This window comes from Oryzias latipes, chromosome 14 (genome assembly GCF_053564925.1).
Source record: "Oryzias latipes strain Hd-rR chromosome 14, Olatipes_Hd-rR_3.1".
NCBI classification, from domain to species: Eukaryota; Metazoa; Chordata; class Actinopteri; order Beloniformes; family Adrianichthyidae; genus Oryzias; species Oryzias latipes.
Genome location: NC_136250.1, coordinates 13,644,646 through 13,669,106, shown reverse-complemented (window position 1 = coordinate 13,669,106; position 24,461 = coordinate 13,644,646). Strand labels below are relative to the sequence as shown.

Sequence of the window (24,461 nt, the reverse complement as noted above, 5' to 3'; positions counted from 1 at the left end):
GGCCATGTCCACGACGGTGCTTTCCCCTCAATCAAAGCTTTTGTTATCGTTTGCTTTCAAGCTTGCTGCTTCTTTACTCCAAGCCCATGGGGAAAGGCCTATCTGTTCTCACCGTTTAGATGGCAAGCTTTGTTGTGTTAAATAAGCCACGTATGCTAGCCATTTTTCTGCGTAATCAAAAAAGTCTCAACCATTTGTACTTTTGTGCCCTTAGTGCCCAAGAAAGGAAAAATCTCCCATATGCAAGGTCAGTTGGCAATTGTGTCATTGTTGTGTTATTTTTTTCTTTGTGCAGTAAAGTGTGCATTCCGCTCTTTGTATGAGTGAGTCACACAATGGCATGAATCAGCAGCTCCCTTCGATAGCTCAGTTGGTAGAGCGGAGGACTGTAGGTGAAAAAACATAGGCATCCTTAGGTCGCTGGTTTAATTCCGGCTCGAAGGACATTTTTCGGGCACCGTCATCTTACCATTCATACGTTCCTTATTACGCTAAGAATGCTTACTTTTCCCAGTGAGCTTTCTTGTGACCTTTGTCCTTGACTTCAACCTCACTCCTGCTGTCTATTCAAATGTCTTTGTGAAAGAGGTGCCTGACTTGAATATGGTTTTAGGTCTTATGGGGTAACGCAGATGATACACATGGAGTGTGTGTACACCTTTCCGAGCAATGAAAAGAGAGCGCAAATCAGGCATAGTGATTTCACCTGTTAGCAGGTTTTTGCCACTAACCAGATTAGCCAAGCAAATGTAAAGCACCCATTGTGTGTAGAAGACCAAAGAAGCCTTAGTGTTGCAAATCAACAGTCGCGTCAACTTGTAAAGAGTATCCCAAAGAAATGGCTGAAAGTGATAGTCATAGGAAAGTCATAGGGGATGGTTTGTGTGTACTTTGCTTTTCATGGCCTCGTTGGCGCAGTTGGCAGCGCGTCAGTCTCATAATCTGAAGGTCGTGAGTTCGAGCCTCACACGAGGCACTGACTTTGCACAGCTCTTCCCAGCAGTCACCCAGGAACACCTAGGCTCATGGCTGTCGTTCACCTCAACTGCAAAATGTTGTCCAGCCCCAATGGCAGCACATTGTCATCATGTGCTCTCATTACCCGAAAAAACCTTAGTGATGCATGGAACCAGTCAAGTCAGAATATCCCAAAGTAACACCTTAGGTTGTTTGTTCAATTCCGGCTGGATGGAGTCCTTTCAGACAATGCTGTCTTACCAATCATACCTTGTAAATAACCCAAACGGGCAGACCACAAAAGAAGCTTTTCTGTTGGAAATCAGCATCTGAAACCACTTGCAAAGAGGATCCCAAAGAAACTGTTTAAAGTGCGATTTCATAGGAAACGGACTGTGTCTGTGCGTGTTCACTGCTTTGCACGCCCTCATTGGCGCTGTAGGCAGAGCATCAGTCTTAAAATCTGTCTCACACAAGGCACAGATTTTGTACAGCTCTTGCCAGCAGCCATCCAGTAACACATAGGCTCATAGCTGTACAGAATGTTCCTTTCAACCGCAAAATGTTGGCCATGTCCACGACGGTGCTTTCCTCTCAATCAAAGCTTTTGTTATCATTTGCTTTCAAGCTTGCTGCTTCTTTACTCCAAGCCCATGGGGAAAGGCCTATCTGTTCTCACCGTTTAGATGGCAAGCTTTGTTGTGTTAAATAAGCCACGTATGCTACCCATTTTTCTGCGTAATCAAAAAAGTCTCAACCATTTGTACTTTTGTGCCCTTAGTGCCCAAGAAAGGAAAAATCTCCCATATGCAAGGTCAGTTGGCAATTGTGTTATTGTTATTTTCTTTGTGCAGTAAAGTGTGCATTCCGCTCTTTGTATGAGTGAGTCACACAATGGCATCCATCAGCAGCTCCCTTCGATAGCTCAGTTGGTAGAGCGGAGGACTGTAGGTGAAAAAACATAGGCATCCTTAGGTCGCTGGTTCAATTCTGGCTCGAAGGACTTTTTTCGGGCACCGTCATCTTACCATTCATACGTTCCTTATTACGCTAAGAATGCTTACTTTTCCCAGTGAGCTTTCTTGTGACCTTTGTCCTTGACTTCAACCTCACTCCTGCTGTCTATTCAAATGTCTTTGTGAAAGAGGTGCCTGACTTGAATATGGTTTTAGGTCTTATGGGGTAACGCAGATGATACACATGGAGTGTGTGTACACCTTTCCGAGCAATGAAAAGAGAGCGCAAATCAGGCATAGGGATTTCACCTGTTAGCAGGTTTTTGCCACTAACCAGATTAGCCAAGCAAATGTAAAGCACCCATTGTGTGTAGCAGACCAAAGAAGCCTTAGTGTTGCAAATCAACAGTCGCGTCAACTTGTAAAGAGTATCCCAAAGAAATGGCTGAAAGTGATAGTCATAGGAAAGTCATAGGGGATGGTTTGTGTGTACTTTGCTTTTCATGGCCTCGTTGGCGCAGTTGGCAGCGCGTCAGTCTCATAATCTGAAGGTCGTGAGTTCGAGCCTCACACGAGGCACTGATTTTGCACAGCTCTTCCCAGCAGTCACCCAGGAACACCTAGGCTCATGGCTGTCGTTCACCTCAACTGCAAAATGTTGTCCAGCCCCAATGGCAGCACATTGTCATCATGTGCTCTCATTACCCGAAAAAACCTTAGTGATGCATGGAACCAGTCAAGTCAGAATATCCCAAAGTAACACCTTAGGTTGCTTGTTCAATTCCGGCTGGATGGAGTCCTTTCAGACAATGCTGTCTTACCAATCATACCTTGTAAATAACCCAAACGGGCAGACCACAAAAGAAGCTTTTCTGTTGGAAATCAGCATCTGAAACCACTTGCAAAGAGGATCCCAAAGAAACTGTTTAAAGTGCGATTTCATAGGAAACGGACTGTGTCTGTGCGTGTTCACTGCTTTGCATGCCCTCATTGGCGCTGTAGGCAGAGCATCAGTCTTATAATCTGTCTCACACAAGGCACAGATTTTGTACAGCTCTTGCCAGCAGCCATCCAGTAACACATAGGCTCATAGCTGTACAGAATGTTCCTCTCAACCGCAAAATATTGGCTATGTCCACGACAGTGCTTTCCTCTCAATCAAAGCTTTTGTTATCATTTGCTTTCAAGCTTGCTGCTTCTTTACTCCAAGCCCACGGGGAAAGGCCTATCTGTTCTCACCGTTTAGATGGCAAGCTTTGTTGTGTTAAATAAGCCACGTATGCTAGCCATTTTTCTGCGTAATCAAAAAAGTCTCAACCATTTGTACTTTTGTGCCCTTAGTGCCCAAGAAAGGAAAAATCTCCCATATGCAAGGTCAGTTGGCAATTGTGTTATTGTTATTTTCTTTGTGCAGTAAAGTGTGCATTCCGCTCTTTGTATGAGTGAGTCACACAATGGCATCCATCTGCAGCTCCCTTCGATAGCTCAGTTGGTAGAGCGGAGGACTGTAGGTGAAAAAACATAGGCATCCTTAGGTCGCTGGTTCAATTCTGGCTCGAAGGACTTTTTTCGGGCACCGTCATCTTACCATTCATACGTTCCTTATTACGCTAAGAATGCTTACTTTTCCCAGTGAGCTTTCTTGTGACCTTTGTCCTTGACTTCAACCTCACTCCTGCTGTCTATTCAAATGTCTTTGTGAAAGAGGTGCCTGACTTGAATATGGTTTTAGGTCTTATGGGGTAACGCAGATGATACACATGGAGTGTGTGTACACCTTTCCGAGCAATGAAAAGAGAGCGCAAATCAGGCATAGGGATTTCACCTGTTAGCAGGTTTTTGCCACTAACCAGATTAGCCAAGCAAATGTAAAGCACCCATTGTGTGTAGCAGACCAAAGAAGCCTTAGTGTTGCAAATCAACAGTCGCGTCAACTTGTAAAGAGTATCCCAAAGAAATGGCTGAAAGTGATAGTCATAGGAAAGTCATAGGGGATGGTTTGTGTGTACTTTGCTTTTCATGGCCTCGTTGGCGCAGTTGGCAGCGCGTCAGTCTCATAATCTGAAGGTCGTGAGTTCGAGCCTCACACGAGGCACTGATTTTGCACAGCTCTTCCCAGCAGTCACCCAGGAACACCTAGGCTCATGGCTGTCGTTCACCTCAACTGCAAAATGTTGTCCAGCCCCAATGGCAGCACATTGTCATCATGTGCTCTCATTACCCGAAAAAACCTTAGTGATGCATGGAACCAGTCAAGTCAGAATATCCCAAAGTAACACCTTAGGTTGCTTGTTCAATTCCGGCTGGATGGAGTCCTTTCAGACAATGCTGTCTTACCAATCATACCTTGTAAATAACCCAAACGGGCAGACCACAAAAGAAGCTTTTCTGTTGGAAATCAGCATCTGAAACCACTTGCAAAGAGGATCCCAAAGAAACTGTTTAAAGTGCGATTTCATAGGAAACGGACTGTGTCTGTGCGTGTTCACTGCTTTGCATGCCCTCATTGGCGCTGTAGGCAGAGCATCAGTCTTATAATCTGTCTCACACAAGGCACAGATTTTGTACAGCTCTTGCCAGCAGCCATCCAGTAACACATAGGCTCATAGCTGTACAGAATGTTCCTCTCAACCGCAAAATATTGGCTATGTCCACGACAGTGCTTTCCTCTCAATCAAAGCTTTTGTTATCATTTGCTTTCAAACTTGCTGCTTCTTTACTTCAAGCCCACAAGGAAAGGCCTATCTGTTCTCACCGTTTAGATGGCAAGCTTTGTTGTGTTAAATAAGCCACGTATGCTAGCCATTTTTCTGCGTAATCAAAAAAGTCTCAACCATTTGTACTTTTGTGCCCTTAGTGCCCAAGAAAGGAAAAATCTCCCATATGCAAGGTCACTTGGCAATTGTGTCATTGTTATTTTCTTTGTGCAGTAAAGTGTGCATTCCGCTCTTTGTATGAGTGAGTCACACAATGGCATCCATCAGCAGCTCCCTTCGATAGCTCAGTTGGTAGAGCGGAGGACTGTAGGTGAAAAAACATAGGCATCCTTAGGTCGCTGGTTCAATTCCGGCTCGAAGGACATTTTTCGGGCACCGTCATCTTACCATTCATACGTTCCTTATTACGCTAAGAATGCTTACTTTTCCCAGTGAGCTTTCTTGTGACCTTTGTCCTTGACTTCAACCTCACTCCTGCTGTCTATTCAAATGTCTTTGTGAAAGAGGTGCCTGACTTGAATATGGTTTTAGGTCTTATGGGGTAACGCAGATGATACACATGGAGTGTGTGTACACCTTTCCGAGCAATGAAAAGAGAGCGCAAATCAGGCATAGGGATTTCACCTGTTAGCAGGTTTTTGCCACTAACCAGATTAGCCAAGCAAATGTAAAGCACCCATTGTGTGTAGCAGACCAAAGAAGCCTTAGTGTTGCAAATCAACAGTCGCGTCAACTTGTAAAGAGTATCCCAAAGAAATGGCTGAAAGTGATAGTCATAGGAAAGTCATAGGGGATGGTTTGTGTGTACTTTGCTTTTCATGGCCTCGTTGGCGCAGTTGGCAGCGCGTCAGTCTCATAATCTGAAGGTCGTGAGTTCGAGCCTCACACGAGGCACTGATTTTGCACAGCTCTTCCCAGCAGTCACCCAGGAACACCTAGGCTCATGGCTGTCGTTCACCTCAACTGCAAAATGTTGTCCAGCCCCAATGGCAGCACATTGTCATCATGTGCTCTCATCACCCCGAAAAAACCTTAGTGATGCATGGAACCAGTCAAGTCAGAATATCCCAAAGTAACACCTTAGGTTGCTTGTTCAATTCCGGCTGGATGGAGTCCTTTCAGACAATGCTGTCTTACCAATCATACCTTGTAAATAACCCAAACGGGCAGACCACAAAAGAAGCTTTTCTGTTGGAAATCAGCATCTGAAACCACTTGCAAAGAGGATCCCAAAGAAACTGTTTAAAGTGCGATTTCATAGGAAACGGACTGTGTCTGTGCGTGTTCACTGCTTTGCACGCCCTCATTGGCGCTGTAAGCAGAGCATCAGTCTTATAATCTGTCTCACACAAGGCACAGATTTTGTACAGCTCTTGCCAGCAGCCATCCAGTAACACATAGGCTCATAGCTGTACAGAATGTTCCTCTCAACCGCAAAATATTGGCTATGTCCACGACAATGCTTTCCTCTCAATCAAAGCTTTTGTTATCATTTGCTTTCAAACTTGCTGCTTCTTTACTCCAAGCCCATGGGGAAAGGCCTATCTGTTCTCACCGTTTAGATGGCAAGCTTTGTTGTGTTAAATAAGCCACGTATGCTAGCCATTTTTCTGCGTAATCAAAAAAGTCTCAACCATTTGTACTTTTGTGCCCTTAGTGCCCAAGAAAGAAAAAATCTCCCATATGCAAGGTCACTTGGCAATTGTGTCATTGTTATTTTCTTTGTGCAGTAAAGTGTGCATTCCGCTCTTTGTATGAGTGAGTCACACAATGGCATCCATCAGCAGCTCCCTTCGATAGCTCAGTTGGTAGAGCGGAGGACTGTAGGTGAAAAAACATAGGCATCCTTAGGTCGCTGGTTCAATTCCGGCTCGAAGGACTTTTTTCGGGCACCGTCATCTTACCATTCATACGTTCCTTATTACGCTAAGAATGCTTACTTTTCCCAGTGAGCTTTCTTGTGACCTTTGTCCTTGACTTCAACCTCACTCCTGCTGTCTATTCAAATGTCTTTGTGAAAGAGGTGCCTGACTTGAATATGGTTTTAGGTCTTATGGGGTAACGCAGATGATACACATGGAGTGTGTGTACACCTTTCCGAGCAATGAAAAGAGAGCGCAAATCAGGCATAGTGATTTCACCTGTTAGCAGGCTTTTGCCACTAACCAGATTAGCCAAGCAAATGTAAAGCACCCATTGTGTGTAGCAGACCAAAGAAGCCTTAGTGTTGCAAATCAACAGTCGCGTCAACTTGTAAAGAGTATCCCAAAGAAATGGCTGAAAGTGATAGTCATAGGAAAGTCATAGGGGATGGCTTGTGTGTACTTTGCTTTTCATTGCCTCGTTGGCGCAGTTGGCAGCGCGTCAGTCTCATAATCTGAAGGTCGTGAGTTCGAGCCTCACACGAGGCACTGATTTTGCACAGCTCTTCCCAGCAGTCACCCAGGAACACCTAGGCTCATGGCTGTCGTTCACCTCAACTGCAAAATGTTGTCCAGCCCCAATGGCAGCACATTGTCATCATGTGCTCTCATTACCCGAAAAAACCTTAGTGATGCATCAATCAATCAAACTTTATTTATAAAATAGCGCTTATCATGCATTTCGTGCAGCTCGAAGCGCTTTAACATTAAAAACAAAAACAAAAAAAAAAAAAAACAAAACACACAACATTGCAGTAAAAACCCAACCCACCCTACACCCTTCCCACTCCCCTCCATTAAGGCACATGACCCACGACAATGAATGTTGACTACCAATGCAAGTTAAAATAAATAAATAAATAAATAAATGAATAAATAAATAAAAAAGCAAGCAAACAAACAAACAAACAAACAAACAAACAAGGCTTGGCTCTGCTGCGAGGAAACGGCATTTGGGAATCTCTTCATACCAGGAGCCAGCCCGCCCACGGGAGCATGGCCACAGCGCCAACCCAGACCGGGACAACACCAGGGTCCACTTCACAGCCGTGAGGCTGCAAAATTAAACCCCAGCCGCCCCAGCAAGGGCAAGAACTGCAACAACAGCCACCGGGCAAGCCGGCAACCCTGGCAGAAAAGACTCCCACAAGAAACACTGGGGCTAATATCACAATAAGATATTAAATTATAAGATTTATTAAAAAATAAATAAATAAATAAATAAATAAATAAATAAATAAAAACTGAGAATAAGATGCATAAAATGAAATGAAGTATAGTATAGAATATAGCCTATATTAAAACTAATAGAATAATTTAGCAGTTAAAATTCAACTGAAAGCTAAATTAAAAAGGTGGGTCTTGAGCCTCTTCTTAAAAACCTCTACAGTCTCTGCGGCCCTGAGGCCCTCCGGCAGGCCGTTCCACAGGCGAGGACCGTAATGGCAGAACGAAGCCTCACCATAAGTTTTGGTCCTCACTTTAGGAACAACTAAGAGGCCAGCACCGGAGGACCTCAGGGTCCGCGAGGGCTCATATTTTAAAAGAATATCATTTAAATAAGAAGGCCCAAGACCATAAAAACATTTATAAACCATTAAAAGAATCTTAAAATCAATCCTGAAACGCACAGGGAGCCAATGCAGCGATTTTAAAATCGGTGTAATGTGTTCTCGCCCTCTGGTTCTCGTCAGAACTCGTGCTGCTGAGTTCTGCAATAGCTGTAGATTTGAAATAGACTTTTTGGGTAAACCAGAGAGCAGGGCATTACAGTAATCTAAACGACTGAAAATAAAAGCATGCATTAGCACTTCTGTGCTGGCAAGAGAGAGGAACGGGCGGACTCTGGCAATGTTTTTAAGATGATAAAATCCTGTCTTAACGACATTTTTAATGTGTGGGATAAAATCTAGCTCAGAGTCAAAAAGTACGCCCAGGTTTCTCACACATTGAGAAGGTTTAAAATTATGAAGATGTGGTAAAATCATCTCTCTCTTGTCTTCAGGACCGATGATTAATACTTCAGTTTTGTCCTGGTTGAGCTGTAAAAAGTTTTCTGCCATCCACAACTTTATATCTAAAATGCAGTTTAAAAGAGTGTTGACAGGTTCCAGGTCATCAGGAGACACGGCGATGTAAAGCTGTGTATCATCAGCATAGCTGTGAAAGTCAACGCCGTGTCTCCTGATGACATCCCCAAGAGGCAACATATATAAATTAAAAAGTATTGGCCCTAAAATCGACCCCTGGGGAACCCCACAACTTATTTCGTGGATTCCTGAAGAGCACGTATCCATACTTACATAAAAGTGTCGATCTGTAAGGTAAGAGTAAAACCACTTAAGAACATTTCCAGAGAGGCCCACTAGACTACTAAGTCTGTCTAATAAAATCTGGTGATCTACTGTATCAAAAGCAGCACTGAGATCCAGCAGCACCAGAACAGAAAGTTTCTGTGAGTCGTAGTTTAATCTTAGATCATTAACGATCTTTAAAAGAGCCGTCTCTGTACTATGGTTTGTCCTAAAACCAGACTGATATTTTTCTAAAATTTTTTGGGCATTTAAAAACTCATGCAGTTGAGTAGCGACACTTTTTTCTATTATTTTACTTAAAAATGGTAAGTTGGATACGGGTCTATAGTTATCCAGATTTTTTGGATCTAATTGACTCTTCTTCAGAAGGGGCCTCACCACCGCCGTCTTACAGGCAGAGGGGAAGACCCCCGTCTGAAGAGAGCAGTTTACTATATTTAAAAGCTCTGACTCAAAGAATCCATAAAATGTTTTAAAAAGTGAAGTGGGAATGGGATCTAAAAGGCAGGTTGTAGTGTTTACTTGGGATAAAACTCGACCAAGCATCTCCGCATCAACCAGGACAAAACTCCCCAGTGTTTCTTCTGGTAAAAACAATGCTGGAGGTCTGTTAAGATCCGTGTACTGCATGGATGAAATGTTTGATCTTATAGCATTGATTTTACCCATGAAGTGGTCTGCAAAGTCCTCACATGCAGCATTAGATGATGGCATGGAGGACTTGTTGAAGTCTTTGTTTATTAAAATATCAATTGTTTTAAAAAGAAATTTGGGGTTGTTTTTATTTTCTGAAATGATTTTTGAAAAATAAGAGGTTCTGGCCCGTTTAACTGAGTTATTGTAGATTTTGATTTGTTGTTTTAAAATGTCTTTATGAATGATTAAATTCGTCTTCCGGTATTTCCTCTCTGCTCTCCTGCAGTTCTGCTTCAGACCCTTAATGTCGTCAGTCTTCCATGGCATTTTAGGAGTGGCTCTTATTGTTTTCGCTTTGAGTGGAGCCACTGCATCTATGGAAGACTGAAGTCTGTTATTAAAATGATCAACAATAAAATCACAGGGTGCAGGTAAAATCTGAGCAGGAGTTTGCTTAAAAACATCAATAAAACTTGCAGCCACTTCAGGAGTTAAATACCGCTTCCTCACAGTTCTCACTGACGCTTCCTGCTGGATTTGACTGGTGACATTAAAAAACACACAATAATGGTCTGATATGGCCAAATCAACAACAGAGGACACCCCAGTGGACAGACCATAGGTAATGACAAGGTCCAGGGTGTGTCCCCTGTTGTGAGTTGGCTGTGTGACATGCTGCTGAAAATCCATGCTGTTTAGAAGATTTAAAAACTCACAGGCATAGATATCATCATAATTATCAACATGCAAATTAAAATCACCAGTAATTAAAATCCTATTGTACCTAATATGAAGAGATGATAAAAATTCAGAAAATTCCTCGATAAAACAGGAAGGAGGGGTTGGTGGTCTGTATACTGTGACAGTTAAAACAGGTGGGTCTCCAAAAAGAAAAGCATGATGCTCAAATGAACAATATTTACTAATTAAAACATTTTCCGATGGTATTGTTTTGTGAGCAATCGATGCTGTACCTCCACCTTTCTTTCCTCCCCTGATTGAAAATAAAAAGTTAAAATTGGGTGGAGAAGCCTCAGTGAGAATAGCTGGTGCATCAGAGCCAAGCCAGGTTTCAGTTAAAAACAAACAGGTTAAATCATGGTCTAAAATCAGATCATTAATGATAAAAGACTTATTTAAAAGGGATCTGACATTTAAAAGAGCCATCTTCATGGTTGTGGGTACAATCTGATGTGTGCTTGTCGTAGGTTTTGTGACTGATGTGTGAATTGGCCGGAGACATCTAACATGCGAGGCACGTGGATATGAATGCAAATGATTAGAATGTCTATTGGTGATGCGGACTGGTATGTGATGCTGTATGGCAGAGAATGATGTATCAGGGGTGTGGGTGTCCTGGTTCAACCGTCAGCTGGATATGGTTTTGAAAGAACGGAGGGTGAGATCAATGTTCATGGTGAGAAGACGGGAACCACTATAGTTGGGGTGTAAACCGTCTGATTTGAAGAGGTATGGTCTATTGTAAAAAGTTGTGAAGTTATCAACGTATGGAATGCTTATGGAATGACAGTATGTTTTTAACCAAATGTGAAGCTGACGGACGCGTGAGAACATGATGTCTCCATAACGGGGTGCAGGTAGTGGTCCAGATATGATGCAGTTTATGTTTAACTGTTGGATGGTGTGAATCAGGTGGATGAAGTCCATTTTCAGAGTCTCTGATTGCTGCAGTTTCATGTTGTTGGTGCCTGCATGTATGATGAAAGTCTTCGCAGAGGGGTGTTTGACAGAAAGTTGGTGAGCAGAGTTTTTAATGTCATTGACGACCGCTCCAGAGAGTGAGTGTGTGTGGCACCTTCTGACCCGGACATGCCGGACAACGGAGTCTCCCACGATGAGCACGGGCTGCTGCACAGGTCCGGGTCTCCCAGAGGGGTGATGAGCAGCGGCCTCCGCTGAAGGGGGCTCAGGTGGAGAGTTGGGAGCTCCAGAGCGGTGTTTCCGGGCAGACAGTAATCCAGCATGAAGACCTGTTTTTCTTGTGGAGAGTGGATCCCCTGAAGCCGGTGAAACGCAGGATGCGGCGCGCGAGCCCCGGGGAAGCTCGTCTGAGCGTCGGGCCACCGCCTCTTTCAGCAGACGGCGGCGTTTCCCTCTCGTGCCGGGCGCCAGCGGAACAGCGGAGGATCCGGGCGGCTGGGCCAGTGCCGCGGCTCCAGGAAGAAGCGCGAGTTGGTCAGACTCCAGCAAAGCGGGCCCCGAAGCAGCAGACGCCGTTGGACCCGTAGAGGTGGAAGCGGGAGTCGTCGCCTGGCTGGGACCAGCAGCAGAGGCGGATGCCACGGTAGGAGTTCCGCCCGATGTTGGTCCCGGTGAGCCCGCTCGGGTCGCTGACGCCGCGGTGAGGTCTTCAGCCAGCGGGGCAAAGCGGTTGGTCAGCGCTAGGTTTTCCGAGCTGGCATTGTTGGGTTTGGACCCACAGATCCTCCGGCCGCGACGTGTCACCTCAGCCCACGACTGCTTGGGCGTAGAGCAGAGGGCTGGAGCCCTGGGTCCGGCATCGGCCTGGTCTTCATGGAGGTCCTGTGGACTCCTGGCCTCCACTGCAGAGCTGGTGTTGGTGGTGCTCGGAGCCCCGTCCATCCGCTCCCACCCGTTGTTTTTACGGCCACAAATTTGAATGATGTTACTCTCCGTGGCGGTGAAATGGGCTTCGGCGGGAATTTCTCCAAACCATGGAAGGGTTTGAGACAGGGAGCGGTTGGTGTTAATTGAAAGCTGTAGTTGTTGGATGTACTTCGACTGGGAAGCAGATACTGATAGAATTTTTTCTATCAGAGCAGATTTTTCTCTGAGCTCCAGTCTAAGTTTCTGAACAGTTTCCTTAAGTTGGCAATGTCCTGGGTCACAGTGGTCGGGAGTGCATGAAACTCCGTCTGGACGAGCGGCAGCCATCTTGCATGGAACCAGTCAAGTCAGAATATCCCAAAGTAACACCTTAGGTTGCTTGTTCAATTCCGGCTGGATGGAGTCCTTTCAGACAATGCTGTCTTACCAATCATACCTTGTAAATAACCCAAACGGGCAGACCACAAAAGAAGCTTTTCTGTTGGAAATCAGCATCTGAAACCACTTGCAAAGAGGATCCCAAAGAAACTGTTTAAAGTGCGATTTCATAGGAAACGGACTGTGTCTGTGCGTGTTCACTGCTTTGCACGCCCTCATTGGCGCTGTAGGCAGAGCATCAGTCTTATAATCTGTCTCACACAAGGCACAGATTTTGTACAGCTCTTGCCAGCAGCCATCCAGTAACACATAGGCTCATAGCTGTACAGAATGTTCCTCTCAACCGCAAAATGTTGGCCATGTCCACGACGGTGCTTTCCCCTCAATCAAAGCTTTTGTTATCGTTTGCTTTCAAGCTTGCTGCTTCTTTACTCCAAGCCCATGGGGAAAGGCCTATCTGTTCTCACCGTTTAGATGGCAAGCTTTGTTGTGTTAAATAAGCCACGTATGCTAGCCATTTTTCTGCGTAATCAAAAAAGTCTCAACCATTTGTACTTTTGTGCCCTTAGTGCCCAAGAAAGGAAAAATCTCCCATATGCAAGGTCAGTTGGCAATTGTGTCATTGTTGTGTTATTTTTTTCTTTGTGCAGTAAAGTGTGCATTCCGCTCTTTGTATGAGTGAGTCACACAATGGCATGAATCAGCAGCTCCCTTCGATAGCTCAGTTGGTAGAGCGGAGGACTGTAGGTGAAAAAACATAGGCATCCTTAGGTCGCTGGTTTAATTCCGGCTCGAAGGACATTTTTCGGGCACCGTCATCTTACCATTCATACGTTCCTTATTACGCTAAGAATGCTTACTTTTCCCAGTGAGCTTTCTTGTGACCTTTGTCCTTGACTTCAACCTCACTCCTGCTGTCTATTCAAATGTCTTTGTGAAAGAGGTGCCTGACTTGAATATGGTTTTAGGTCTTATGGGGTAACGCAGATGATACACATGGAGTGTGTGTACACCTTTCCGAGCAATGAAAAGAGAGCGCAAATCAGGCATAGTGATTTCACCTGTTAGCAGGTTTTTGCCACTAACCAGATTAGCCAAGCAAATGTAAAGCACCCATTGTGTGTAGAAGACCAAAGAAGCCTTAGTGTTGCAAATCAACAGTCGCGTCAACTTGTAAAGAGTATCCCAAAGAAATGGCTGAAAGTGATAGTCATAGGAAAGTCATAGGGGATGGTTTGTGTGTACTTTGCTTTTCATGGCCTCGTTGGCGCAGTTGGCAGCGCGTCAGTCTCATAATCTGAAGGTCGTGAGTTCGAGCCTCACACGAGGCACTGATTTTGCACAGCTCTTCCCAGCAGTCACCCAGGAACACCTAGGCTCATGGCTGTTGTTCACCTCAACTGCAAAATGTTGTCCAGCCCCAATGGCAGCACATTGTCATCATGTGCACTCATTACCCGAAAAAACCTTAGTGATGCATGGAACCAGTCAAGTCAGAATATCCCAAAGTAACACCTTAGGTTGTTTGTTCAATTCCGGCTGGATGGAGTCCTTTCAGACAATGCTGTCTTACCAATCATACCTTGTAAATAACCCAAACGGGCAGACCACAAAAGAAGCTTTTCTGTTGGAAATCAGCATCTGAAACCACTTGCAAAGAGGATCCCAAAGAAACTGTTTAAAGTGCGATTTCATAGGAAACGGACTGTGTCTGTGCGTGTTCACTGCTTTGCACGCCCTCATTGGCGCTGTAGGCAGAGCATCAGTCTTAAAATCTGTCTCACACAAGGCACAGATTTTGTACAGCTCTTGCCAGCAGCCATCCAGTAACACATAGGCTCATAGCTGTACAGAATGTTCCTTTCAACCGCAAAATGTTGGCCATGTCCACGACGGTGCTTTCCTCTCAATCAAAGCTTTTGTTATCATTTGCTTTCAAGCTTGCTGCTTCTTTACTCCAAGCCCATGGGGAAAGGCCTATCTGTTCTCACCGTTTAGATGGCAAGCTTTGTTGTGTTAAATAAGCCACGTATGCTAGCCATTTTTCTGCGTAATCAAAAAAGTCTCAACCATTTGTACTTTTGTGCCCTTAGTGCCCAAGAAAGGAAAAATCTCCCATATGCAAGGTCAGTTGGCAATTGTGTCATTGTTATTTTCTTTGTGCAGTAAAGTGTGCATTCCGCTCTTTGTATGAGTGAGTCACACAATGGCATCCATCAGCAGCTCCCTTCGATAGCTCAGTTGGTAGAGCGGAGGACTGTAGGTGAAAAAACATAGGCATCCTTAGGTCGCTGGTTCAATTCCGGCTCGAAGGACATTTTTCGGGCACCGTCATCTTACCATTCATACGTTCCTTATTACGCTAAGAATGCTTACTTTTCCCAGTGAGCTTTCTTGTGACCTTTGTCCTTGACTTCAACCTCACTCCTGCTGTCTATTCAAATGTCTTTGTGAAAGAGGTGCCTGACTTGAATATGGTTTTAGGTCTTATGGGGTAACGCAGATGATACACATGGAGTGTGTGTACACCTTTCCGAGCAATGAAAAGAGAGCGCAAATCAGGCATAGGGATTTCACCTGTTAGCAGGCTTTTGCCACTAACCAGATTAGCCAAGCAAATGTAAAGCACCCATTGTGTGTAGCAGACCAAAGAAGCCTTAGTGTTGCAAATCAACAGTCGCGTCAACTTGTAAAGAGTATCCCAAAGAAATGGCTGAAAGTGATAGTCATAGGAAAGTCATAGGGGATGGTTTGTGTGTACTTTGCTTTTCATTGCCTCGTTGCCGCAGTTGGCAGCGCGTCAGTCTCATAATCTGAAGGTCGTGAGTTGGACCCTCACACGAAGCACTGATTTTGCACAGCTCTTCCCAGCAGTCACCCAGGAACACCTAGGCTCATGGCTGTCGTTCACCTCAACTGCAAAATGTTGTCCAGCCCCAATGGCAGCACATTGTCATCATGTGCTCTCATTACCCGAAAAAACCTTAGTGATGCATGGAACCAGTCAAGTCAGAATATCCCAAAGTAACACCTTATGTTGCTTGTTCAATTCCGGCTGGATGGAGTCCTTTCAGACAATGCTGTCTTACCAATCATACCTTGTAAATAACCCAAACGGGCAGACCACAAAAGAAGCTTTTCTGTTGGAAATCAGCATCTGAAACCACTTGCAAAGAGGATCCCAAAGAAACTGTTTAAAGTGCGATTTCATAGGAAACGGACTGTGTCTGTGCGTGTTCACTGCTTTGCACGCCCTCATTGGCGCTGTAGGCAGAGCATCAGTCTTATAATCTGTCTCACACAAGGCACAGATTTTGTACAGCTCTTGCCAGCAGCCATCCAGTAACACATAGGCTCATAGCTGTACAGAATGTTCCTCTCAACCGCAAAATGTTGGCCATGTCCACGACGGTGCTTTCCCCTCAATCAAAGCTTTTGTTATCGTTTGCTTTCAAGCTTGCTGCTTCTTTACTCCAAGCCCATGGGGAAAGGCCTATCTGTTCTAACCGTTTAGATGGCAAGCTTTGTTGTGTTAAATAAGCCACGTATGCTAGCCATTTTTCTGCGTAATCAAAAAAGTCTCAACCATTTGTACTTTTGTGCCCTTAGTGCCCAAGAAAGGAAAAATCTCCCATATGCAAGGTCAGTTGGCAATTGTGTTATTGTTATTTTCTTTGTGCAGTAAAGTGTGCATTCCGCTCTTTGTATGAGTGAGTCACACAATGGCATCCATCAGCAGCTCCCTTCGATAGCTCAGTTGGTAGAGTGGAGGATTGTAGGTGAAAAAACATAGGCATTCTTAGGTCGCTGGTTCAATTCCGGCTGGAAGGACATTTTTCGGGCACCGTCATCTTACCATTCATACGTTCCTTGTTACGCTAAGAATGCTTACTTTTCCCAGTGAGCTTTCTTGTGACCTTTGTCCTTGACTTCAACCTCACTCCTGCTGTCTATTCAAATGTCTTTGTGAAAGAGGTGCCTGACTTGAATATGGTTTTAGGTCTTATGGGGTAACGCAGATGATACACATGGAGTGTGTGTACACCTTTCCGAGCAATGAAAAGAGAGCGCAAATCAGGCATAGGGATCTCACCTGTTAGCAGGTTTTTGCCACTAACCAGATTAGCCAAGCAAATGTAAAGCACCCATTGTGTGTAGCAGACCAAAGAAGCCTTAGTGTTGCAAATCAACAGTCGCGTCAACTTGTAAAGAGTATCCCAAAGAAATGGCTGAAAGTGATAGTCATAGGAAAGTCATAGGGGATGGTTTGTGTGTACTTTGCTTTTCATGGCCTCGTTGGCGCAGTTGGCAGCGCGTCAGTCTCATAATCTGAAGGTCGTGAGTTCGAGCCTCACACGAGGCACTGATTTTGCACAGCTCTTCCCAGCAGTCACCCAGGAACACCTAGGCTCATGGCTGTCGTTCACCTCAACTGCAAAATGTTGTCCAGCCCCAATGGCAGCACATTGTCATCATGTGCTCTCATTACCCGAAAAAACCTTAGTGATGCATGGAACCAGTCAAGTCAGAATATCCCAAAGTAACACCTTAGGTTGCTTGTTCAATTCCGGCTGGATGGAGTCCTTTCAGACAATGCTGTCTTACCAATCATACCTTGTAAATAACCCAAACGGGCAGACCACAAAAGAAGCTTTTCTGTTGGAAATCAGCATCTGAAACCACTTGCAAAGAGGATCCCAAAGAAACTGTTTAAAGTGCGATTTCATAGGAAACGGACTGTGTCTGTGCGTGTTCACTGCTTTGCACGCCCTCATTGGCGCTGTAGGCAGAGCATCAGTCTTAAAATCTGTCTCACACAAGGCACAGATTTTGTACAGCTCTTGCCAGCAGCCATCCAGTAACACATAGGCTCATAGCTGTACAGAATGTTCCTTTCAACCGCAAAATGTTGGCCATGTCCACGACAGTGCTTTCCTCTCAATCAAAGCTTTTGTTATCATTTGCTTTCAAGCTTGCTGCTTCTTTATTCCAAGCCCATGGGGAAAGGCCTATCTGTTCTCACCGTTTAGATGGCAAGCTTTGTTGTGTTAAATAAGCCACGTATGCTAGCCATTTTTCTGCGTAATCAAAAAAGTCTCAACCATTTGTATTTTTGTGCCCTTAGTGCCCAAGAAAGGAAAAATCTCCCATATGCAAGGTCAGTTGGCAATTGTGTCATTGTTGTGTTATTTTTTTCTTTGTGCAGTAAAGTGTGCATTCCGCTCTTTGTATGAGTGAGTCACACAATGGCATCCATCAGCAGCTCCCTTCGATAGCTCAGTTGGTAGAGCGGAGGACTGTAGGTGAAAAAACATAGGCATCCTTAGGTCGCTGGTTCAATTCGGGCTCGAAGGACTTTTTTCGGGCACCGTCATCTTACCATTCATACGTTCCTTATTACGCTAAGAATGCTTACTTTTCCCAGTGAGCTTTCTTGTGACCTTTGTCCTTGACTTCAACCTCACTCCTGCTGTCTATTCAAATGTCTTTGTGAAAGAGGTGCCTGACTTGAATATGGTTTTAGGTCTTATGGGGTAACGCAGATGATACACATGGAGTGTGTGTACACCTTTCCGAGCAATGAAAAGAGAGCGCAAATCAGGCATAGGGATTTCACCTGTTAGCAGGCTTTTGCCACTAACCAGATTAGCCAAGCAAATGTAAAGCACCCATTGTGTGTAGCAGACCAAAGAAGCCTTAGTGTTGCAAATCAACAGTCGCGTCAACTTGTAAAGAGTATCCCAAAGAAATGGCTGAAAGTGATAGTCATAGGAAAGTCATAGGGGATGGTTTGTGTGTACTTTGCTTTTCATGGCCTCGTTGGCGCAGTTGGCAGCGCGTCAGTCTCATAATCTGAAGGTCGTGAGTTCGAGCCTCACACGAGGCACTGATTTTGCACAGCTCTTCCCAGCAGTCACCCAGGAACACCTAGGCTCATGGCTGTCGTTCACCTCAACTGCGAAATGTTGTCCAGCCCCAATGGCAGCACATTGTCATCATGTGCTCTCATTACCCGAAAAAACCTTAGTGATGCATGGAACCAGTCAAGTCAGAATATCCCAAAGTAACACCTTAGGTTGCTTGTTCAATTCCGGCTGGATGGAGTCCTTTCAGACAATGCTGTCTTACCAATCATACCTTGTAAATAACCCAAACGGGCAGACCACAAAAGAAGCTTTTCTGTTGGAAATCAGCATCTGAAACCACTTGCAAAGAGGATCCCAAAGAAACTGTTTAAAGTGCGATTTCATAGGAAACGGACTGTGTCTGTGCGTGTTCACTGCTTTGCACGCCCTCATTGGCGCTGTAGGCAGAGCATCAGTCTTAAAATCTGTCTCACACAAGGCACAGATTTTGTACAGCTCTTGCCAGCAGCCATCCAGTAACACATAGGCTCATAGCTGTACAGAATGTTCCTTTCAACCGCAAAATGTTGGCCATGTCCACGACGGTGCTTTCCTCTCAATCAAAGCTTTTGTTATCATTTGCTTTCAAGCTTGCTGCTTCTTTACTCCAAGCCCATGGGGAAAGGCCTATCTGTTCTCACCGTTTAGATGGCAAGCTTTGTTGTGTTAAATAAGCCACGTATGCTAGCCATTTTTCTGCGTAATCAAAAAAGTCTCAACCATTTGTACTTTTGTGCCCTTAGTGCCCAAGAAAGGAAAAATCTCCCATATGCAAGGTCAGTTGGCAATTGTGTCATTGTTGTGTTATTTTTTTCTTTGTGCAGTAAAGTGTGCATTCCGCTCTTTGTATGAGTGAGTCACACAATGGCATCCATCAGCAGCTCCCTTCGATAGCTCAGTTGGTAGAGCGGAGGACTGTAGGTGAAAAAACATAGGCATCCTTAGGTCGCTGGTTCAATTCGGGCTCGAAGGACTTTTTTCGGGCACCGTCATCTTACCATTCATACGTTCCTTATTACGCTAAGAATGCTTACTTTTCCCAGTGAGCTTTCTTGTGACCTTTGTCCTTGACTTCAACCTCACTCCTGCTGTCTATTCAAATGTCTTTGTGAAAGAGGTGCCTGACTTGAATATGGTTTTAGGTCTTATGGGGTAACGCAGATGATACACATGGAGTGTGTGTACACCTTTCCGAGCAATGAAAAGAGAGCGCAAATCAGGCATAGGGATTTCACCTGTTAGCAGGCTTTTGCCACTAACCAGATTAGCCAAGCAAATGTAAAGCACCCATTGTGTGTAGCAGACCAAAGAAGCCTTAGTGTTGCAAATCAACAGTCGCGTCAACTTGTAAAGAGTATCCCAAAGAAATGGCTGAAAGTGATAGTCATAGGAAAGTCATAGGGGATGGTTTGTGTGTACTTTGCTTTTCATGGCCTCGTTGGCGCAGTTGGCAGCGCGTCAGTCTCATAATCTGAAGGTCGTGAGTTCGAGCCTCACACGAGGCACTGATTTTGCACAGCTCTTCCCAGCAGTCACCCAGGAACACCTAGGCTCATGGCTGTCGTTCACCTCAACTGCAAAATGTTGTCCAGCCCCAATGGCAGCACATTGTCATCATGTGCTCTCATTACCCGAAAAAACCTTAGTGATGCATGGAACCAGTCAAGTCAGAATATCCCAAAGTAACACCTTAGGTTGCTTGTTCAATTCCGGCTGGATGGAGTCCTTTCAGACAATGCTGTCTTACCAATCATACCTTGTAAATAACCCAAACGGGCAGACCACAAAAGAAGCTTTTCTGTTGGAAATCAGCATCTGAAACCACTTGCAAAGAGGATCCCAAAGAAACTGTTTAAAGTGCGATTTCATAGGAAACGGACTGTGTCTGTGCGTGTTCACTGCTTTGCACGCCCTCATTGGCGCTGTAGGCAGAGCATCAGTCTTAAAATCTGTCTCACACAAGGCACAGATTTTGTACAGCTCTTGCCAGCAGCCATCCAGTAACACATAGGCTCATAGCTGTACAGAATGTTCCTTTCAACCGCAAAATGTTGGCCATGTCCACGACGGTGCTTTCCTCTCAATCAAAGCTTTTGTTATCATTTGCTTTCAAGCTTGCTGCTTCTTTACTCCAAGCCCATGGGGAAAGGCCTATCTGTTCTCACCGTTTAGATGGCAAGCTTTGTTGTGTTAAATAAGCCACGTATGCTAGCCATTTTTCTGCGTAATCAAAAAAGTCTCAACCATTTGTACTTTTGTGCCCTTAGTGCCCAAGAAAGGAAAAATCTCCCATATGCAAGGTCAGTTGGCAATTGTGTCATTGTTATTTTCTTTGTGCAGTAAAGTGTGCATTCCGCTCTTTGTATGAGTGAGTCACACAATGGCATCCATCAGCAGCTCCCTTCGATAGCTCAGTTGGTAGAGCAGAGGACTGTAGGTGAAAAAACATAGGCATCCTTAGGTCGCTGGTTTAATTCCGGCTCGAAGGACATTTTTCGGGCACCGTCATCTTACCATTCATACGTTCCTTATTACGCTAAGAATGCTTACTTTTCCCAGTGAGCTTTCTTGTGACCTTTGTCCTTGACTTCAACCTCACTCCTGCTGTCTATTCAAATGTCTTTGTGAAAGAGGTGCCTGACTTGAATATGGTTTTAGGTCTTATGGGGTAACGCAGATGATACACATGGAGTGTGTGTACACCTTTCCGAGCAATGAAAAGAGAGCGCAAATCAGGCATAGGGATTTCACCTGTTAGCAGGTTTTTGCCACTAACCAGATTAGCCAAGCAAATGTAAAGCACCCATTGTGTGTAGAAGACCAAAGAAGCCTTAGTGTTGCAAATCAACAGTCGCGTCAACTTGTAAAGAGTATCCCAAAGAAATGGCTGAAAGTGATAGTCATAGGAAAGTCATAGGGGATGGTTTGTGTGTACTTTGCTTTTCATGGCCTCGTTGGCGCAGTTGGCAGCGCGTCAGTCTCATAATCTGAAGGTCGTGAGTTCGAGCCTCACACGAGGCACTGATTTTGCACAGCTCTTCCCAGCAGTCACCCAGGAACACCTAGGCTCATGGCTGTCGTTCACCTCAACTGCAAAATGTTGTCCAGCCCCAATGGCAGCACATTGTCATCATGTGCTCTCATTACCCGAAAAAACCTTAGTGATGCATGGAACCAGTCAAGTCAGAATATCCCAAAGTAACACCTTAGGTTGCTTGTTCAATTCCGGCTGGATGGAGTCCTTTCAGACAATGCTGTCTTACCAATCATACCTTGTAAATAACCCAAAAGGGCAGACCACAAAAGAAGCTTTTCTGTTGGAAATCAGCATCTGAAACCACTTGCAAAGAGGATCCCAAAGAAACTGTTTAAAGTGCGATTTCATAGGAAACGGACTGTGTCTGTGCGTGTTCACTGCTTTGCACGCCCTCATTGGCGCTGTAGGCAGAGCATCAGTCTTAAAATCTGTCTCACACAAGGCACAGATTTTGTACAGCTCTTGCCAGCAGCCATCCAGTAACACATAGGCTCATAGCTGTACAGAATGTTCCTTTCAACCGCAAAATGTTGGCCATGTCCACGACGGTGCTTTCCTCTCAATCAAAGCTTTTGTTATCATTTGCTTTCAAGCTTGCTGCTTCTTTACTCCAAGCCCATGGGGAAAGGCCTATCTGTTCTCACCGTTTAGATGGCAAGCTTTGTTGTGTTAAATAAGCCACGTATGCTAGCCATTTTTCTGCGTAATCAAAAAAGTCTCAACCATTTGTACTTTTGTGCCCTTAGTGCCCAAGAAAGGAAAAATCTCCCATATGCAAGGTCAGTTGGCAATTGTGTCATTGTTATTTTCTTTGTGCAGTAAAGTGTGCATTCCGCTCTTTGTATGAGTGAGTCACACAATGGCATCCATCAGCAGCTCCCTTCGATAGCTCAGTTGGTAGAGCGGAGGACTGTAGGTGAAAAAACATAGGCATCCTTAGGTCGCTGGTTCAATTCCGGCTCGAAGGACATTTTTCGGGCACCGTCATCTTACCATTCATACGTTCCTTATTACGCTAAGAATGCTTACTTTTCCCAGTGAGCTTTCTTGTGACCTTTGTCCTTGACTTCAACCTCACTCCTGCTGTCTATTCAAATGTCTTTGTGAAAGAGGTGCCTGACTTGAATATGGTTTTAGGTCTTATGGGGTAACGCAGATGATACACATAGAGTGTGTGTACACCTTTCCGAGCAATGAAAAGAGAGCGCAAATCAGGCATAGTGATTTCACCTGTTAGCAGGTTTTTGCCACTAACCAGATTAGCCAAGCAAATGTAAAGCACCCATTGTGTGTAGCAGACCAAAGAAGCCTTAGTGTTGCAAATCAACAGTCGCGTCAACTTGTAAAGAGTATCCCAAATAAATGGCTGAAAGTGATAGTCATAGGAAAGTCATAGGGGAATGTTTGTGTGTACTTTGCTTTGCACGCCCTCATTGGCGCTGTAGGCAGAGCATCAGTCTTATAATCTGTCTCACACAAGGCACAGATTTTGTACAGCTCTTGCCAGCAGCCATCCAGTAACACATAGGCTCATAGCTGTACAGAATGTTCCTCTCAACCGCAAAATATTGGCTATGTCCACGACAGTGCTTTCCTCTCAATCAAAGCTTTTGTTATCATTTGCTTTCAAACTTGCTGCTTCTTTACTCCAAGCCCATGGGGAAAGGCCTATCTGTTCTCACCGTTTAGATGGCAAGCTTTGTTGTGTTAAATAAGCCACGTATGCTAGCCATTTTTCTGCGTAATCAAAAAAGTCTCAACCATTTGTACTTTTGTGCCCTTAGTGCCCAAGAAAGGAAAAATCTCCCATATGCAAGGTCACTTGGCAATTGTGTCATTGTTGTGTTATTTTTTTCTTTGTGCAGTAAAGTGTGCATTCCGCTCTTTGTATGAGTGAGTCACACAATGGCATGAATTAGCAGCTCCCTTCGATAGCTCAGTTGGTAGAGCGGAGGACTGTAGGTGAATAAACATAGGCATCCTTAGGTCGCTGGTTCAATTCCGGCTCGAAGGACATTTTACGGGCACTGTCATCTTACCATTCATACGTTCCTTATTACGCTAAGAATGCTTACTTTTCCCAGTGAGCTTTCTTGTGACCTTTGTCCTTGACTTCAACCTCACTCCTGCTGTCTATTCAAATGTCTTTGTGAAAGAGGTGCCTGACTTGAATATGGTTTTAGGTCTTATGGGGTAACGCAGATGATACACATGGAGTGTGTGTACACCTTTCCGAGCAATGAAAAGAGAGCGCAAATCAGGCATAGGGATCTCACCTGTTAGCAGGTTTTTGCCACTAACCAGATTAGCCAAGCAAATATAAAGCACCCATTGTGTGCAGCAGACCAAAGAAGCTTTAGTGTTGCAAATCAACAGTCGCGTCAACTTGTAAACAGTATCCCAAAGAAATGGCTGAAAGTGATAGTCATAGGAAAGTCATAGGGGATGGTTTGTGTGTACTTTGCTTTTCATGGCCTCGTTGGCGCAGTTGGCAGCGCGTCAGTCTCATAATCTGAAGGTCGTGAGTTCGAGCCTCACACGAGGCACTGATTTTGCACAGCTCTTCCCAGCAGTCACCCAGCAACACCTAGGCTCATGGCTGTCGTTCACCTCAACTGCAAAATGTTGTCCAGCCCCAATGGCAGCACATTGTCATCATGTGCTCTCATTACCCGAGAAACCTTAGTGATGCATGGAACCAGTCAAGTCAGAATATACCAAAGTAACACCTTAGGTTGCTTGTTCAATTCCGGCTGGATGGAGTCCTCTCAGACAATGCTGTCTTACCAATCATACCTTGTAAATAACCCAAACGGGCAGACCACAAAAGAAGCTTTTCTGTTGGAAATCAGCATCTGAAACCACTTGCAAAGAGGATCCCAAAGAAACTGTTTAAAGTGCGATTTCATAGGAAACGGACTGTGTCTGTGCGTGTTCACTGCTTTGCACGCCCTCATTGGCGCTGTAGGCAGAGCATCAGTCTTATAATCTGTCTCACACAAGGCACAGATTTTGTACAGCTCTTGCCAGCAGCCATCCAGTAACACA

At 44.7% G+C, this 24,461-nt stretch overlaps 21 non-coding genes across 21 annotated transcripts; all 21 read left to right on the top strand.

The window, feature by feature from the left end:
- Positions 1 to 355: 355 nt before the first annotated feature.
- Positions 356 to 444, top strand: trnay-gua (transfer RNA tyrosine (anticodon GUA)). The gene is given in 2 exon segments: positions 356 to 392; positions 409 to 444. It is a non-coding gene; the product is annotated as a tRNA-Tyr (tRNA).
- Positions 445 to 903: 459 nt separating this feature from the next.
- On the top strand, positions 904 to 976 carry trnam-cau (transfer RNA methionine (anticodon CAU)). Its single transcript has one exon. It is a non-coding gene; the product is annotated as a tRNA-Met (tRNA).
- Positions 977 to 1,871: 895 nt separating this feature from the next.
- On the top strand, positions 1,872 to 1,960 carry trnay-gua (transfer RNA tyrosine (anticodon GUA)). The gene is given in 2 exon segments: positions 1,872 to 1,908; positions 1,925 to 1,960. It is a non-coding gene; the product is annotated as a tRNA-Tyr (tRNA).
- Positions 1,961 to 2,419: 459 nt separating this feature from the next.
- On the top strand, positions 2,420 to 2,492 carry trnam-cau (transfer RNA methionine (anticodon CAU)). The gene has a single exon. It is a non-coding gene; the product is annotated as a tRNA-Met (tRNA).
- An 895-nt stretch (positions 2,493 to 3,387) lies between these two features.
- trnay-gua (transfer RNA tyrosine (anticodon GUA)) lies at positions 3,388 to 3,476 on the top strand. The gene is given in 2 exon segments: positions 3,388 to 3,424; positions 3,441 to 3,476. It is a non-coding gene; the product is annotated as a tRNA-Tyr (tRNA).
- Positions 3,477 to 3,935: 459 nt separating this feature from the next.
- trnam-cau (transfer RNA methionine (anticodon CAU)) lies at positions 3,936 to 4,008 on the top strand. The gene has a single exon. It is a non-coding gene; the product is annotated as a tRNA-Met (tRNA).
- An 895-nt stretch (positions 4,009 to 4,903) lies between these two features.
- On the top strand, positions 4,904 to 4,992 carry trnay-gua (transfer RNA tyrosine (anticodon GUA)). Its single transcript is given in 2 exon segments — positions 4,904 to 4,940; positions 4,957 to 4,992. It is a non-coding gene; the product is annotated as a tRNA-Tyr (tRNA).
- Positions 4,993 to 5,451: 459 nt separating this feature from the next.
- On the top strand, positions 5,452 to 5,524 carry trnam-cau (transfer RNA methionine (anticodon CAU)). The gene has a single exon. It is a non-coding gene; the product is annotated as a tRNA-Met (tRNA).
- An 896-nt stretch (positions 5,525 to 6,420) lies between these two features.
- Positions 6,421 to 6,509, top strand: trnay-gua (transfer RNA tyrosine (anticodon GUA)). The gene is given in 2 exon segments: positions 6,421 to 6,457; positions 6,474 to 6,509. It is a non-coding gene; the product is annotated as a tRNA-Tyr (tRNA).
- A 459-nt stretch (positions 6,510 to 6,968) lies between these two features.
- Positions 6,969 to 7,041, top strand: trnam-cau (transfer RNA methionine (anticodon CAU)). The gene has a single exon. It is a non-coding gene; the product is annotated as a tRNA-Met (tRNA).
- A 6,139-nt stretch (positions 7,042 to 13,180) lies between these two features.
- trnay-gua (transfer RNA tyrosine (anticodon GUA)) lies at positions 13,181 to 13,269 on the top strand. The gene is given in 2 exon segments: positions 13,181 to 13,217; positions 13,234 to 13,269. It is a non-coding gene; the product is annotated as a tRNA-Tyr (tRNA).
- Positions 13,270 to 13,728: 459 nt separating this feature from the next.
- trnam-cau (transfer RNA methionine (anticodon CAU)) lies at positions 13,729 to 13,801 on the top strand. Its single transcript has one exon. It is a non-coding gene; the product is annotated as a tRNA-Met (tRNA).
- An 895-nt stretch (positions 13,802 to 14,696) lies between these two features.
- Positions 14,697 to 14,785, top strand: trnay-gua (transfer RNA tyrosine (anticodon GUA)). Its single transcript is given in 2 exon segments — positions 14,697 to 14,733; positions 14,750 to 14,785. It is a non-coding gene; the product is annotated as a tRNA-Tyr (tRNA).
- A 1,975-nt stretch (positions 14,786 to 16,760) lies between these two features.
- On the top strand, positions 16,761 to 16,833 carry trnam-cau (transfer RNA methionine (anticodon CAU)). The gene has a single exon. It is a non-coding gene; the product is annotated as a tRNA-Met (tRNA).
- A 1,451-nt stretch (positions 16,834 to 18,284) lies between these two features.
- Positions 18,285 to 18,357, top strand: trnam-cau (transfer RNA methionine (anticodon CAU)). The gene has a single exon. It is a non-coding gene; the product is annotated as a tRNA-Met (tRNA).
- A 1,451-nt stretch (positions 18,358 to 19,808) lies between these two features.
- trnam-cau (transfer RNA methionine (anticodon CAU)) lies at positions 19,809 to 19,881 on the top strand. Its single transcript has one exon. It is a non-coding gene; the product is annotated as a tRNA-Met (tRNA).
- An 895-nt stretch (positions 19,882 to 20,776) lies between these two features.
- trnay-gua (transfer RNA tyrosine (anticodon GUA)) lies at positions 20,777 to 20,865 on the top strand. Its single transcript is given in 2 exon segments — positions 20,777 to 20,813; positions 20,830 to 20,865. It is a non-coding gene; the product is annotated as a tRNA-Tyr (tRNA).
- Positions 20,866 to 21,324: 459 nt separating this feature from the next.
- trnam-cau (transfer RNA methionine (anticodon CAU)) lies at positions 21,325 to 21,397 on the top strand. Its single transcript has one exon. It is a non-coding gene; the product is annotated as a tRNA-Met (tRNA).
- An 895-nt stretch (positions 21,398 to 22,292) lies between these two features.
- trnay-gua (transfer RNA tyrosine (anticodon GUA)) lies at positions 22,293 to 22,381 on the top strand. The gene is given in 2 exon segments: positions 22,293 to 22,329; positions 22,346 to 22,381. It is a non-coding gene; the product is annotated as a tRNA-Tyr (tRNA).
- A 957-nt stretch (positions 22,382 to 23,338) lies between these two features.
- trnay-gua (transfer RNA tyrosine (anticodon GUA)) lies at positions 23,339 to 23,427 on the top strand. Its single transcript is given in 2 exon segments — positions 23,339 to 23,375; positions 23,392 to 23,427. It is a non-coding gene; the product is annotated as a tRNA-Tyr (tRNA).
- A 459-nt stretch (positions 23,428 to 23,886) lies between these two features.
- On the top strand, positions 23,887 to 23,959 carry trnam-cau (transfer RNA methionine (anticodon CAU)). Its single transcript has one exon. It is a non-coding gene; the product is annotated as a tRNA-Met (tRNA).
- The last annotated feature ends 502 nt before the right edge of the window (positions 23,960 to 24,461 follow it).